This window comes from Mesoplodon bidens, assembly GCF_964165515.1.
Source record: "Mesoplodon bidens genome assembly, chromosome: 18".
NCBI lineage: Eukaryota > Metazoa > Chordata > Mammalia > Artiodactyla > Ziphiidae > Mesoplodon > Mesoplodon bidens.
In genome coordinates, this window is record NC_138175.1 from 27612044 (window position 1) to 27628339 (window position 16296).

General features: G+C 47.4%; 1 protein-coding gene across 3 annotated transcripts in view; it reads right to left on the bottom strand.

Moving 5' to 3' along the window:
• NDRG4 (NDRG family member 4) overlaps positions 1-16296 on the bottom strand; it is a 98505-nt gene that overhangs the window by 59719 nt on the left and 22490 nt on the right. For 2 of the 3 annotated variants that reach the window (XM_081216896.1, XM_081216893.1), the window contains exon 1: positions 9859-10039. The exons of the other annotated variant lie outside the window; for it this stretch is intronic. The gene's annotated coding sequence lies outside the window, so the exon portion shown is untranslated. Of the gene's footprint in view, positions 1-9858; positions 10040-16296 lie in introns of those variants that run through there. 3 annotated transcript variants of the gene reach the window in all.

Here is a 16296-nt window from a genome sequence, read left to right on the forward strand (position 1 = left end):
GGCGCAGCCGCTCCGCGGCATGTGGGATCCTCCCGGACCAGGGCACGAACCCACGTCCCTTGCATCGGCAGGCGGACTCTCAACCACTGCGCCACCAGGGAAGCCCGGCAGGTGGATTCTTAACCACTGTGCCACCAGGAAGTCCCTCACAGATATTTTCACATCATGATAAGTGTTACAGATCACTTGAAACATTGTTTTTGTTTGTCACTACTTTGAAATTATGATAGTTAATAAGCCTGTAGCAGGATGGGGAGCTCAACAGGAGGGTCCTGGGCAACCCAGTCTAGGATCCAAGCACCAGCTGGCCTCCTGTGAATCAAGGAGAGAAACCCAGTACCTCAACCTAAAGAAAGTGAGCAGCCCCAGAGGTAGCCCAGAGGGGCGGCAGGATGGTTCACTAGACCAGCCAAGGGCACAGCCTTGAGACCACAGGCCACTGATTGGCAGTGTCCTGCATTTTTGTACTGAGTGTCCCGGCAGCTCAGGACATACAGGCATACCTGGTTTTATTGTGCATTGCTTTACTGCACTTTGCAGACATCGCATTTTATACAGATTGAAAGTTTGCGGCAACCCTGCATTGAGCAAGTCTATAGGTGCCATTTTTCTAACAGCATTTGTTCGCCTCATGCTTCTGTCATGTTTCAGTAATTCTTGCAATACTGTAACATTAAATAATTTAAACGTTTAAATTAAACATTACAATAAATAACACACCACTGTAGAGTGTAAACATAACTTTTACATGCGCTAGGAAACAAACGAAGTCTTGTGACTCGCTTTATTGCGATATTCACTTCATTGCAGTGGTTTGGAACTGAATTCATAACATCCTCGAGCTATGCCGGTATTTCCTGGGATATAGAAGATATACATGATGATTTTGAGTGAATACCCTAACATATAATTAAATAGCAGTAAAAAATCATGTTAAGTCTTTCCTTTCAGTGCTGAGTATACAAAGAGGAAGTCTCTGTTAGGTGCTGGCTGTCTTTAATGCCTCTCTAGCTCTGGCTAATCCTTTTTAACAAAGAGCGCAGCCTCAGGCTTAGAATCACTGCATCTGCATTGTACGTGTATTTGCCATAGTGGTATATTTAAGTTAAAAATGGGGGGTACTTTAAATAAAAATATTAAGTAGATAACAGTCAGGTGGCATGCAAATATGGCAGAAATCTGACAAATGTGAGGCACATTTTGCCAACTGATGTCCCAAGGTCTTTTGAGATCTTAGGAAATTCCCCATATAATAACCATCTCTGTACTCTGCCCCTCTGTGAGGTCTGCTCGTTAACTCATTCATATCTATGGAAGAACCAGTTTATTAAGCACCTCTGGGTGCCAGATCCTGTAAGTCAACAGAGATCTAACAGCCCCTGCCCCTCCCCACATGCACGCAGAATTCCATCTCCTGCTCAGGTCGCCTTCTCTCCAGAAATGTGCCTTTCCTTGCCCCTCTTTTTTTTTTTTTTTTTTTTTTTTTCTTTTTGCGGTATGCGGGCCTCTCACTGTTGTGGCCTCTCCCGTTGCGGAGCACAGGCTCCGGACGCGCAGGCCCAGCGGCCATGGCTCACGGGCCCAGCCGCTCCGCGGCATATGGGATCCTCCCAGACCGGGGCACGAACCCGTATCCCCTGCATCGGCAGGCGGACTCTCAACCACTGCGCCACCAGGGAGGCCCTGCCCCTCTTTTTTTTTTTTTTTTTTTTTTTTTTTTTTGCGGTACGCGGGCCTCTCACTGTTGTGGCCTCTCCCGTTGCGGAGCACAGGATCCGGACGCGCAGGCTCAGCGGCCATGGCTCACGGGCCCGGCCACTCCACGGCATGTGGGATCTTCCCGGACCAGGGCACGAACCCGTGTCCCCTGCATCGGCAGGCGGACTCTCAACCACTGCGCCACCAGGGAAGGCCTCCTTGCCCCTCTGTTAATCTAAGAATCCCGTTCCTGGATGAGTTGAAAGTGCTCACTCAGGGGTCAGTGAATCTGCATGGAGCTATGGCCATTGCAGGCTGTCAGGGTGGGGAGTTGAAAACCTCTAACCTCAGGGTCCCTAGAGTAATAGGTGAGGCTCTCACCCCTTGGGGTACCCAAGGAGTAACCAGTCTGCCTGTGAGGCACTCTCAAAAAAGAAGGGGAAAAGGTCAGACTTTATCTGGTATCCACAAAGCCACTTAGATGAGAAGCCCTTCTGCCTACATCTGACGTTCGCCAACGCTAACCACAAATCGGCACCTTATCAGTTACCCCTCACCAACCGTGTGTAACCACGTACAACCTGGAGACACTGTTGTCTTGGTTCATTCTCCATTTTCATAAATTTGCAATTGCTTTGGGTATGTATGTGTATTGGAAGAGTTGTACACGGCAGAAACCTAATTTAATCTGGCTTATACAAGACACTTTAAAAGAAAAGAGGTAATTACTTTACTTACTGAACTGAGAGGTGTGGGGATGCAGCTATTTCAGGCATGGCTAACCCAAGACTCACATGCTGTCAGGCCTCGGTTTCCCCCCATCTCTGGTTCTTGCTTCTGTTGTGTTTGCTTCAGTTTGGGCCTCTGTCTAGTGGCCAGATGGAGACAGGAAGTGGTCCCTACCTCCTCTCGGGTTTCAGGTCTGGCAGGAGCTCAGGGGCGTCTAGGGTTGTGACCAGGGCCCTGGCTTGGTCACATGCCTGCCTTCTCCTGGGAGCCAGTGATTGGCTCGGGGTGAGGGGATCCCTCACTCTTCTGGGCCTGAGGTCAGCTTCTCTGGGACAACGTGAACCACAGGGATGGTTCCCCAGAGAACAATAGGGGTATAGTTACCACAGGGGCTGAGAATGGATGTTGGCAGAAAAAAAGATGTTCTTGGCTTCACAGAGATGCTAAATGGAGCCAGGGTTGGACCAGGGGTGGTTGTTTCTAGAGCCTGACTTCTAAGCCTCCGTGGTCTGTGTCCTGTCTGTATCCCAGAGCCCCTCACAGAGCCTGGCAAACAACAGGCACTTAATTCCTGTGAATTGAGTGAATTTCTTGTTGCTGCGCTCTGCACACCTGCCTGTTGGGACACCTTGTTTCTCTGGACAGGCGTCCATTGCCTGGCCTCTCACCCTCCAGAAATTGAATCCTATTCTCATGTGTGAGCCCCTCCCAGTGTCTTCTTCTGCAGCAGACCTCAGTCTGAAGTGAAACATCAGGAAAGAATCCAGCCCATTGTGTTATGAGCACACACGTATACATTTGCATACCCGGTGAGTTCCTGACGCATCCCTTCAACCTGGGTTGGGGGAGGGGCGGGAGGCTTTAATATGTCAGACCCTGGGGAGCTGGGAGCCATGCAGAGATTTCCCTTGGAGTAAGGTATGTGGGAACAGTGACCTGGCACAGACCCTTGCCAGCTCAGGGCTGCGCATGGGGAGTGTGGTACCAAGTGGCTGATGAGCTGGGGGCTCAGTTCCTAGGAAGCAATCAGGCAATGCAGTGTCAGTCATCAGCCCTGGAGAACCTGACGGTGGTGGGTGCAGCTCCCTGGCTGACTGGTGCCCAGCCCTGAACCTAATGATGGAAATGAACCAGAGGCTTCAGAAGCACACTCTGTGCCTGGAGCTGCACCGTCTTAGCTCAGGATGACGTAACAAAACGCCATAAGACTGGGTGGCTCCCTATTAGCACGTGATGGATAAGTGGATGTTCAGTGGATGTGGCAGTGTGTGACTAAGAGGTCACTGGAATGGCAGGGGGGAGTCCTGTGGGTTGGTGTAGGCCCTTCTCCAGCCGCCCTGGAGAAGGCTCTGGGCTCCCTTGATCTGGAGGATGTCTTCCTCCCCTTTCTGTTTAGGTTGCTTGAGCCCCAGACTCTGGAGGATGTCTTCCTCCCCTTCCTGTTTAGGTTGCTTGAGCCCCAGACTCTGGGCATGTCTTCATGGGAGGTGCTAGGTAGTCTGGTTCACACCACTTGCGAGTCTTGGCACCACTCGTGTGCTGGTTGTGGGGATGGGTGCTGGGTGGGGTTGGGTGGGTGCTGGTCTGGAGGGAAAGCAGCCGTGAGGGTGATCCGAGTCCAAGGTCAGTCTTGCCAGCTGGCTCACTTGCCTGAGGTCATGAGGCCAACACCACAGAAGGACCAGGACTTGAACCCGGTGCTGATTCTAGAGCCCTGACCCGCATCCACCCTTGCTTCAGAATAGACTGCACAATAATTATGGAAACTGTCACTTATTTGTAATCTCAAGCCGACAGCCCATTGAGAAGGACCCACTCAGATTTATCTGCTCTTGGCCACTGTGGCCCTCACGGCGCGTGAAGTCCTGGGGTACCCAAAGGGTGTCCTCCGTTCTTAGGCCAAATGGAGAAAGGCACAAAGCCAGGCTGGGCTGGCTTTCCTTCCCTGTGGGACCTGCAGCTCCATGCTCTCCCCGGGGCGGGGGGGGGCGGCGGCAGGGGGGAGCAGCCCTGCAGACTCTCCCCATGGGCATTGCTGATGCTTTTCTTGGGCTGCAAGGAGACTCAGTGTCTCCGCACAGCACATCCCACTGGGAATGGGGTCTATTTACGGCTCTGAGAGCTCTGGCCAATTCCAGGTCCTGGAGCATAGGATTCCCAAGTCTGGGCCGGGCCATTCTGACTCAGGGAACACAGCACCAAGGAGGTGGGAAGAGGTGAGGTGTCCAGGCCAGGGTTCTAAATCCCAGTTCTGCACAAACCAGTCATGGGAGATCTTCAACCAGTCACTTAATCTGCCTGGTCCTAGGTTTTCTCATCTGTAAAATGGGGATAATAACGCCACCACCATCATCTCAGGGTGGTTGTGAGGATTATAGAGGGCAAAGCACATGGAACCCCACTTTAGCTCTGACACCCATGGGATCCAATCCTGGTGCAGGGTCTCAAAGAAACACAGCCCACTGAAGTTCCAAAAAGTGTTCACATCTTTTTGAGCACAAAGGGGGTCCAGGTACAGACGGCACAGGCACTTCCAGTCTAGTGACCATTCTCTGTAATATCATACAGCTCCCATGAGATGTTCACTTTCCTTTCCAGAAAACTTCTCCTTCACTCATGGATGTCTGCCCCACCCTTGCCAGGCCTCTGCACTGCAGCCAGAACCCAATTCCAGAAGGCACTGCTCACAGTGTATTGAATGGACGAGTTGGCACAGCAGCCCTGTACCCCTTGCTGCAGATGTGCTGCCACTGACCTCAGTTCCCTCAGGATGGTTCTTCTCCTTTCTATCTCCCAGAACCTGTTGGGCAACGGCAGGGCCCTCCAGGGACGGTATGGAGGGGAATGGAGTGGGTGATGCCAGGGCCCTCGCCTGCAGGCCTGGGACAGCAGGGCACACACAGTTTAACACCTGCAGTCCTGTCACTCGTAGGCAAGTTCATGGTTCTCTAGAGTGGCATTTCTAGAACCGCCTAATGGAAAGTCTCGCTGCAGTTTTCTATCTAGGCTGCAGTGGGCTTGGAAAATGCTTCCAGTCAAGGATGTAAGACCCTGGGATGCAGCAATGCAGGCCCTCCACTGCCCCTGCGGAAACGATTAGCCTGAGTGGCCCCACTCAAACAGGACACAACGGTTCTCGGTATTTTCCAGTTGATGGATTTGGATGCATCTGCAAATCTTTACTGAAGTGAGAAGTCTCATCAAGGATCAGAGAGAGCAGGTCACTGGCAATGTTTTGGAACCAGAAAATACCCAAGCATACAGGCTCCCCTGGCAGCGAGGCCCAGGAATGGGGTAGCCTCACGCTCCACGGCTGAGAGCTGCGAGGAGAGTGAGGCTGAGGGGCTGGTGTGCCGGGGGGCTGCCTGGGATGCCAGTGCGTACAGGCCGCCATGGCACATTGGAAATGCAGCAAGCCGAGGGAAGATCGTATTAATTAACCAGAGCTCTTCTCAGGGGAAGCCATGTGTGGGGTAGAAGGAGTACTTTGGGAAGGAGCGAGGGTGGAATAAGTTACACTGACACAAGTGATAACAGCTGCTAACTGGATCCTGGGGCGGGTGATGGAGGGGCTCCGGAGCTTGCTTTGCCCCATCAGGGAAGCCAGTTTGGGTCTGAGGAAGGCTCTCAAAACAGTACAGAGGGACTTCCCTGGTGGCACAGTGGTTGAGAGTCCGCCTGCCGATGCAGGGGACACGGGTTCGTGTCCCGGTCCGGGAGGATCCCACATGCCGCGGAGCGGCTGGGCCCGTAAGCCATGGCCGCTGAGCCTGCACGTCCGGAGCCTGTGCTCCGCAATGGGAGAGGCCACAACAGTGAGAGGCCCGCGTACCGCAAAATAAATTAAAAGAATAAATAAATAAAAGAGAGAACCTAGAAATAAACCTTCATATATATGGTCAGGTGATTTTTGACAAGGGTGCCAAGACTATTCAATGGGGAAACAACAATCTTTTAAAAAACAGTGCTGGGAAAACTGGATATCCACACGCAAAAGAATGAAGCTGGACCCTTACCTACTGCCAAGTATAAAAATTAACTCAAAATGGATCAGGACCTAAATGTAAGACCCAAAACTATACAACCCGTAGAAGAAAACAGGAAAAAAGCTTCATGACACTGAATTTGGCAATGATTTCTTGAATACGACACCAAAGGTATAGGCAACAAAACAAAAAAGATAGATTGGACTTCATGAATATTAAAAATTTCATGCATCAAAAGATAGTATCAACAGGGTAAAAAGGTAACCTGCAGAACAGAAGAAAATATTTGCTAATCATATATATAAGGGTTTAAAGTAAAAAGCAAAAATAAACAAATGGTACCTAATTCAACTTAAAAGCTTTTGCACAGCCAGGAAACCATCAACAAAACAAGACAACCTACTGAATGGGAGAAAATATTTGCAAATTATATGACTGATAAAGGATTAATATCCAACATATATATAAACAGCTCATACAACTCAACATTGATAAAACAAACAACCCAATTAAAAAATGCACAGAAGAACTGAATAGACATTTTTCCAAAGAGGGAATGCATATGACCAACAGGCCCATGAAAAGATACTCAACATCACTAATCATCAGGGAAATGCAAATCAAAACCACAATGAGTTATCACCTCACACCTGTCAGGATGGCTATCATTAATAAGAACATGAACTATAAATGTTGGCAAGGATGTAGAGAAAAGGGAACCCTTGTACACTGTTGGGGGGAATGCAAATTGGTGCAGCCAGTATGGAAGACAGTATGGAGGTTTCTCACAAAACTAAATGTAGAACTACCATACGACCCAGCAATTCCACTCTCGGGTATGTATGTATGTATATATATATATATATATATAAACCAAAAACACTAATTCGGAAAGATACATGCACCCCAATGTTCACAGCAGCATTATTTACAATTGCCAAGATATGGAAGCAACCTAAGTGTCCATCAACAGATGAATGGATAAAGAAGATGTGATACACACACACACACACGCACACACACACACACACACAATGGAATACTACTCAACCTTAAAAAAGAACGAAATTTTGCCATTTGCAGGAACATGGATGGAGTTGGAGGGCATTATGATAAGTGAAATAAGTTAGAGAAAGACAAACACTGTATGATATCACTTATATGTGGAATCTTAAAAAATACAACAAACCAGTTGTTTACCAAAGGGGAGAGAGAAGAGGGAAGTGGCAATATAGGGGTGGGTGAGTGGGAGGTACAAACTATTGGGTGTAAGATAGGCTACAGGGATGTATTGTACAACACAGGGAATATAGCCAATATTTTGTAATAACAATAAATCTAGTGTAACTTTTAAAATTGTATAAAAATTTTAAAAATTAAAAAAAATGGGCAAAGGACTTGAATAGATATTTCTCCAAAGAGGATATACACATGGCCAATAAGCACATGAAAAGATGCTTGGTATCACTAATCATTAGGGAAATGCTAATCAAAACTACAATGATATATCACCTCACACACATTAGAATGGCCACTACTAAAAACAAACAAAGATACAACAGAAAAACCCAGAAAACAAGTGTTGGTGAGGATGTGGAGAAATTGGAACCCTTGAGCACTGCTGACCGGAATATTAAAAACTGGTACAGGGACTTCCCTGGTGGTGCAGTGGTTAAGAATCCGCCTGCCAGTGCAGGGGACAAGAGTTCGAGCCCTGGTCTGGGAAGATCCCACATGCCGCTGAGCAACTAAGCCCGTGTGCCACAACTACTGAGCCTGCGCTCTAGAGCCCATGAGCCACAACTGCTGAACCAGCGTGCCACAACTACTGAAGCCCGCATGCCTAGTGCCCGTGCTCCAGAACAACAGAAGCCACCGCAATGAGAAGCCCATGTGCTGCAGGGAAGAATAGCCCCCGCTCACCTCAACTAGAGAAAGCCTGAGTGCAGCAATGAAGACCCAACGCAGCCAAAAATAAAATAAATTAATTAAAAAAAGAAAAACTGGGCCTCCCTGGTGGCGCAGTGGTTGAGAGTCCGCCTGCCGATGCAGGGGATACGGGTTCGTGCCCCGGTCTGGGAGGATCCCATATGCCGCGGAGCGGCTGGGCCCGTGAGCCATGGCCGCTGGGCCTGCGCATCCGGAGCCTGTGCTCCGCAACGGGAGAGGCCACAACAGTGAGAGGCCCGCATACCGCAAAAAGAAAAAAAAAAAAAAAAAAAAAAAAAAAAGAAAAACTGATACAGCTGCTGTTGAAAACAGTATGAAGGTTCCTCAAAAAATTTAAGATAGAACTACCATATGATCCAGGAATTCCACTTCTGGATATATACCCAAAAGAGCTGAGAGCAGGATCTTAAAGAGGTATTAGTACTCCAATGCTTATAGCAGCATTACTGACAATGGCTAAAACGTACAAGTAACCCAAGTGGTCATTGATAGATGAATGGGTAAACAAAATTTTCTGGTTTAAAACAGTTAGCTTTTTTTTTTTTTTTTTTACAACACAGCAAAAAAAGAATCTACAACTATCAAAATCTGCAAAACACCTGTAGAAAGGAGCTACCTTTTTTGAACTGTTTAATTAAAGCTTCTCTAGGATTTTACACACCCATTTTTGATCAAGAGCATGGAACTTCTCACACCTGTTTGTGTCTCCACAGGCTTTAGACCCTGACATATTTACACACTTTAGTATTCTACATCTAATCAGCTTTCATTTAGCCCATTTATATTTTTAAAAAATAGAACAGTGAAACAAAAACAGATTTAATTTCCTTCTAAAATCTGTTATGTAAACGTTTTGTTGAATTTAAACATCACAAGTTTGATAAAATTGTCAACGAGGTCTCTCACCCACCCCACAGCCTGTGGAAAATCTTAATTACAGCAGATTCAAATACATCGCTACATTGTCAGCTGTTTTTTCTGCTTGGAATCAGCTACCTTGATGTTCTCATACTGTTTTAACCACCTCTTGGCGTCTCAGCTAAGAATGCCTGTCTCAGTTCTGCCTAGAAATCCACCACCATAAAATGGAGTATTATTCAGCCTTAAAAAAGAAGGAAATTCTGACATATGCTACAACATGGATGAATCTTAAGAACATTATACTAAGTGAAATGTGCCAGCCACGAAAAGACGAATACCATATGATTCCACTATATGAGACATTTAGAGTGGTCCAAATCAGAGACAGAAAGTAGAAGTTTGGTTGCCGGGGCAGAGGGGAGGGGGCAATGGCGAGTTATTGTTTAATAGGTACAGAATTTCTGTTTTACAAGATGAAAAGAGTTATGGAGATGCATGGTGTTGATGAAACATTAGGCATGTATTTAATACCACTAAACGGTATACTTAAAAATGGTTGACAGTAAATTTTATCACTATAAAATTTTTATCACTATAAAAAAATTGGAAAAAACCCAAAAATTGATTATCTTACAGTTCTGGAGGTCAGAAGTCCAAAATGGGCCGGCAGGGCTGCATTCCTTCTGGAGGCTCTAGAGGAGAGTCCATTTCTTTGCCTTTTCCAGCTTCTGGAGACTGTCCGCGTTCTTTGGCTTATGGTGCCTTCCAGCAATGGCGTCACTCCAACCTCTGCTCTGTCAGCACAGCTCCTGCTTCCCCCCCCCCACCCCCCGGCTTCCTCCGCGCAGCTCCGCCCACGACCGTGAGCCTCCTGCCTCCCTCTTATAAGGTGCCTTATATTGGACACACCTGATAATCCAGGAGACTCCATCTCAAGAGCCTCAGCTTAATCACACCTGCAAGTGCTTTTGCCATGGAAGGAAATAAATTCACAAGTTCTGAGGGCTAGGACATGGGCATCTTTGGGAAGCCATTACTCTGTTTACCGCAGTTGCCTAGAGAAATACTCACGTGAGTGTGGGAGGAGGTAGGCGCAAGGGCTTCAGTACTGAAAGCAGGGGGAAGCCCACGTCTGACAATAGGGTTGTGGTTGAACAACCGTGCAGACATTCTATAGAATACTACGCAGCCATAGAAAGAATGAGCTGGATGACATGGAAGGCGGTCCATGGTGCATTTTTAAATGAGAAGGACAAATTTCAGAAATTCTTAATTCATTTGTTCAACAAATATTTTCAGTGTCTATCATGTTCCTGAAGCTGGAAGTACAGAAGTGAATTAAACAAGAGTTTATACTCTCTTTCTGTATAACAACTGTATGCAGGGCTTCCCTGGTGGCGCAGTGGTTGAGAATCTGCCTGCCAATGCAAGGGACATGGGTTCGAGCCCTGGTCTGGGAAGATCCCACATGCCACGGAGCAGCTAGGCCCGTGAGCCACAATTACTGAGCCTGCGCGTCTGGAGCCTGTGCTCCGCAACGAGAGAGGCTGCGATAGTGAGAGGCCCGCGCACTGCGATGAAGAGTGGCCCCCACTTGCCGCAACTAGAGAAAGCCCTAGCACAGAAATGAAGACCCAGCACAGCCATAAATAAATAAAGAAATTTAAAAAAAAAACTGTACGCAGAAATAGGTGTGTACAGGGAAAAAAGGGTCTAAGCTGGAAAATAAATACTGATATGTTAACAGTGGGTATCCCGGGAGAGGAAGAGCAGGAAGTAAAAGCGGTGAAGGTTTGCTCTTCTTCTTTGGATGTTTTTATATAGTTTTATCTTTTTCAACAAGCATTTAAACTTGTTTATTGAAGCTTGCTAAAAAATTAAACTGAGGTACAGTTATCAGGAGAAGATATCTATTATGTCTAACCCCACCTCATAATGACAAAACTGTACCATCTACAAAACAGAAAGAAGGGAGGGAAGGAAGGGAGAGAGCAGAGACAAAGAAACATCCAGCTGCTTGGTGTTAACTTGGAGCAGGCAAGGCTTGCGGGGCACTTAGCCAACAAGCGGAGCAAAGTGTCCCTCCCTCCCCGGCGGGAACTGGCAGCTTCTCCAGGTACGATTCTTTATAACCTCTCCTGTGGCACTGGCCCTGTGCCTAGTGTACTCAGTAGGCGATCTATGACATATTGTCAACCAGCCGAGTCACCGATGGGAGCGCCTGTAAAGGTGTAGATGGCACCCAAACAGGAGGAGCAAGCGTCCTGTCAGGGCTCAGCTTTGACCCCATATGGCAACACCCACACCCACCAGCCTCACTGCCACACCCATTCGTCTCCCCTCATTTCTAACCATTTCAGCTCAAAGTCTGGTCCTTCCCAAGCCCCCAGAACTTCCTGGTTTATTTGAAGCAGAGGTTCTGCAGTTGGAGGAAGTGGGTAGAAATTCCAGGTCACTTATCTCTGCCGTGGTGTCCCCAAGATGAACTTGTGGTTTGCTACTTCTTTGCCCTGAACTGCAACCTCTGAGCTGGCCTTTCTGCCCCCTGCATGCATCTCTGGAGCTGATGTTTTGTGGCCGCGGGGTGCAGGGAAGACAGGAGGGGGTGAGGCGTGGGACCCAGGGACTCTCGACCCCGGGCAATGTCATCTCAGACTTGTAGACCTAAGTTCCCTTGATAAACATCATCTCAGAATCACACACCTGGCAAACAGGCTGTCCCGGGAACACAGCCCAGGAACAAACAAAACAAGCTTGTGTCTTTTCATTTGGTTCTTGGTTCTTACTGTTCTAGGAAGAAAAAAAAGAAAAAAGACTGGACTTGAGTATGCAAGACATTCACATGTTTTACTCAGAAAACAAGGAACCTCTGATTTTCTTGGAGAAACGTTGAGAGCTGTCTTTTCCTTTTAGTGCCCTTAAGCATAGACTGAAACAAGGAAGACATAATTTCAGTTCATTCCAATTGTCCCCTTGAACACCTACTTCATCCTTCCTAGACTGATCGTTGGACAGAATTAAAACTGCTCCCCAAGTGTAATTTGATTCAGCCTGCGGGCCCTCCGTGAAGCGGCCCTGCCGCCTTCCGGGTCCGTCCTCCTCTCCTGGATCCCCCTCAGGCACACCCTGCACGTTCCTGCCCCCAAGCCCTCGGACCTGTCCCCTCGGCCTGGAACATGGTCCTCCCGTTTCCCTCCCTCCTTCAGGTCCCTTCAGAACCTCAACCACCACCCCATCCCAGCCCTCCCACCCCAGCCCTGCTTCATTTCCCTCCACAGCACTTGTCACCTTCTAATGGGTCACGTCCTTATTTTGTTTACGGTCTACCCCTTTTCTGATGTAAACTCCACGAAGGCATGGATTTTCATTCATCCGTTCACCACTGGAAACTCAGTCCTAGATAATGATTGAATCTGAATCTTTTTTTTTTTTTTTTTTTTTTTTTTTGGCGGTACGCGGGCCCCTCACTGCTGTGGCCTCTCCCTTGCGGAGCAGCACAGGCTCAGCGGCCATGGCTCACGGGCCCATCCGCTCCGCGGCACGTGGGATCTTCCCAGACCGGGGCACGAACCCGTGTCCCCTGCATCGGCAGGCGGACTCTCAACCTCTGCGCCACCAGGGAAGCCCTGAATCTGAATCTTTATAGAGGAGTTTTGCATTATGTATCCAAAATCTTATAAACACACAGCTATTCCACATCTAGGAATTTATCCCCGGGAAGTCATCACAGAAGTGTGCAAAAATAGAGTTAGAAATGTTACAAAAGCCAAACACTGGAAATAATAAGAGCTGACATTTAATTAGCACTTACCATGGGCCAGACCCTGTTTTAAACATTTTATGCACGTGAACGCTTTAAACTCCCAACCACCCTATAACCCACCTATTATTGTCTGGATTTTACAAGTGAGGGAACAGGCAGAGGGACTGAAGAGCATGCAGTCGAGCCAGGATTTGATGGGGTGTGTCTGACTCGAGTCCATATTCTTAACACCCTATGGGTTACATGAGCTGTGCTCCAGCCACCCTGAGGCATTCAATTCAACCATTTAAAATGATGTTGTAGACAATGAATTTTTTCTGGTGGGGGAAGGGACATGAACCCCTGAAATTATATGTAAATTGTGTGATCATACACATTGCTGGGAATAAGATGGCTTTATCAGGTACTCAAATACATTGAAGAACCAGGGTTGTAGAATAATTCTTCTACATAAATAGTTCAGGTGAACATATCCTGCACATGGGTTATCAACTGTTTAGCACAGTCTTTAAAAAATTTCTTTTTAGTTTCCCTCCTTCCACACAAGCTTTCCTCGTCTTGTCCCTAAACCACATTAACAACCTAGAATGTCACCACAGAAGACGCTTTAATGACTTGAAAAGATCTTTGTGAGATACAGTAAAAAGCTCAAATAACTAAATTATATGTTAATAGCTGTTATTCCTGGGTGATGGAATTATGACTGTGTTAAAATTTCTTTTCTGGTCTTATTTGTATTCTGTACACGTTTTGCAAGAACATGAATTACTTTTTGTAACCAAAGGAATTTTTTTTTTAAGAAAATGGCACATTTGGGGAAGGTAATTTGGAAGAAGCTATGAAAATTTTAAGTGTACCTGCCCTTTGATCCAGCAATTCCATTTCCAGGAATCTGCTGGACAGAAATTCTTGCCTGTGAACCCGAATATAAGTCCAGCGACATTCATGGAAGCATTGTGAAAATTACTAAACAGCCCAAAGCCTCAGAGAAGGTGAGTAAATAAACAAAATAAAATATTCAATAAAATATAATACCACTATATTAGAAAAACTGTGCAGCTAATAAAAAAAAGAAAACACAGTAGCTAGATCTCTGACTCTCCCACAAGATGTATTATTTGGTAAAAACAGATGTATAATAAGGTCCAACATACGTAAAGAACGAGCGTAAGAGTGTAAAGGCCTTGAAAGGGGTCTGGAAGGAAGCCGCCTGTTTGTTGATGATGGTTACTTGCAGGGAGGCGCTGGGAGCTGGGCAGGGGAGGTAATGGTGAAGGGGACTTCCTGTTCTGTTCTGGATTGTCTGAATCTTTTACATTTTATTTATGTAACCAAATACAACACACACAGTTAAACTATGAAAGAGTTCTAAGATTAAAAAAGACTCCAAACTCCAAAGTCCTTTCCCCCCACCATGGGTGCTGCTCAGGGGCTCCACGTCCAAGCTGCCAGGAAGTCTCAGGAAGGACCACGATCCTGGTTACTGTCAGGATTGGAAACAGGCTCAGTCACCGGGCAGGGGCGGGTGGTGATGTAAACGGGAGCGCAGACCTACTGCACATTCTTACGCCCTAAGCATGAGCAGCGATCATGAGGATCTTGGAGCAGCGTGGAAATTAAGTGACAAAAACCCAGTGGGAAACTACACACGGCATGCCCAGGGTAAAGGCGGAGGGGCCACATTGTGAGCCAGGTGGGATTATATCATCTTGGCCAAACCTGTTTCTCCCTGGGACTTTCTCATCATGGTTCCGAGGCCACAAGCCTGCACGTCGTCTGGACCTGCACTTCTCTCCCTCCCCCACATTCAGTCATCACCTCGTCCTCTGCTCCCTTCACTTCTTTCGTCCCCTCGCTGGTCCAGGCAGCTGAGTCTGTCCCTGCATGATCGCAGCAGCCTCCCAAGAGGTCTCCCTGTTCCCAAAGGCCATCCCTCCCGGACCTGTCTGTTCCTAGTCTGTTCCTGCACAGCAGCCAGAATGGTCTCCGAGCTTTTAAAAAGATAACTGGGCTCAGTTGCTCCTCTGTTTCCTTGTCACTTTTATAATAATACCTTTGCTCTGATCTCCAAGCACCTGTAGGATCTGGCCCTCACCAGCAGCTACAACCACTTCTCACTTCCTTCTCTTCCACTGTGTTCCAGCTGCCCTGGCCTTTCTGTGCTGTTTCCTGCCCGGGGCCTCTGCTCTCTCTGCCTCTGTGAGCCTGGCTACTCCTTACACCCCCAGCCCTCTCGCAGTTTCTCCATCACATTAGTCTGTGTACCTGCTTCCTGGGCCTATGCTTGTCTGAAATCGTCATGTCTACTTGATTCCCAATCTCCCCCACTAGCCAGCACTATTCTAGGGCTTACCGTGGGTGTGGCACGGCTCTAAGCACTTTACAGACCACCCATTCAGTGCTTTCAAGACCCTACGACACCAGTACAATCATGACACCCATTTTACAGATGAGAAAAGTGAGGCACAGAGGTAACCAACTTGCCCCCAAGCTGGGCAACTCTGAAGTGGCCAACATGGGCTTCGAACCCAGGTGGATTCAGCCCAGGGCCTGAGTCCTTCATTACTAAATGATCCTGCCTAAAACCACTAATGAGATAAAAATCGGCACCCTATTTACTTTTTGAAGATTGGAACTGGCTGGAGGAGCAGCCAATGAACTTCACTGGCCACACCAGTACCGGACATGCCACGCCCAAGCTTTTAATGCCTGTGGTGATTTGAGGACATGATTTGACCTGTATTTTCCTGGATAGAACAGGCCACAGATGAGAGAGCTCGCCAACTGCTTTTTGTGGACTTTCAAATTATTGACTCCATGAGCCCATTTCCCTTAGGTAATTCTCAGCAGGGTCTCACTGCATAAAGGGGGCCAGCCCTAACGCCTGTGGAATTGCAACTCTGGCAGCGCCCCTGGCTGCAAAAAAATAGCGGACTCAATGCCCATTTGGGTTCTATTTTCATTAAAACCCATTAACTTGCTCTCTCAGAGCAATTAAAGTGTCCAGGACTGAGGCTCTGCAGTGCTGTAGGAGGCAGCTTTTTAAAAGTGAGCATTCTGTTCTGTTCTGTTCTGATCGCAGGCGGAAAACTTTCTTTTCAAAAGGACCCCCGGGGGTTGACGTCTCAGGCTCGTTCCCAGCCCCAAGGTGGGTTTTCTTTAAAGATAATTTGGTAACATCCTCTGCAGCTGGTCTTGAGTTAGCTGAGGTTGAAGATAACGTAATTTCCCTTCTACTTGGTGTTTTTTCCTTTGTTTGTTTGTTTGTTTGTTTTTGGCCTGATTTTTGTAACTCAAGACCAGTTTAAA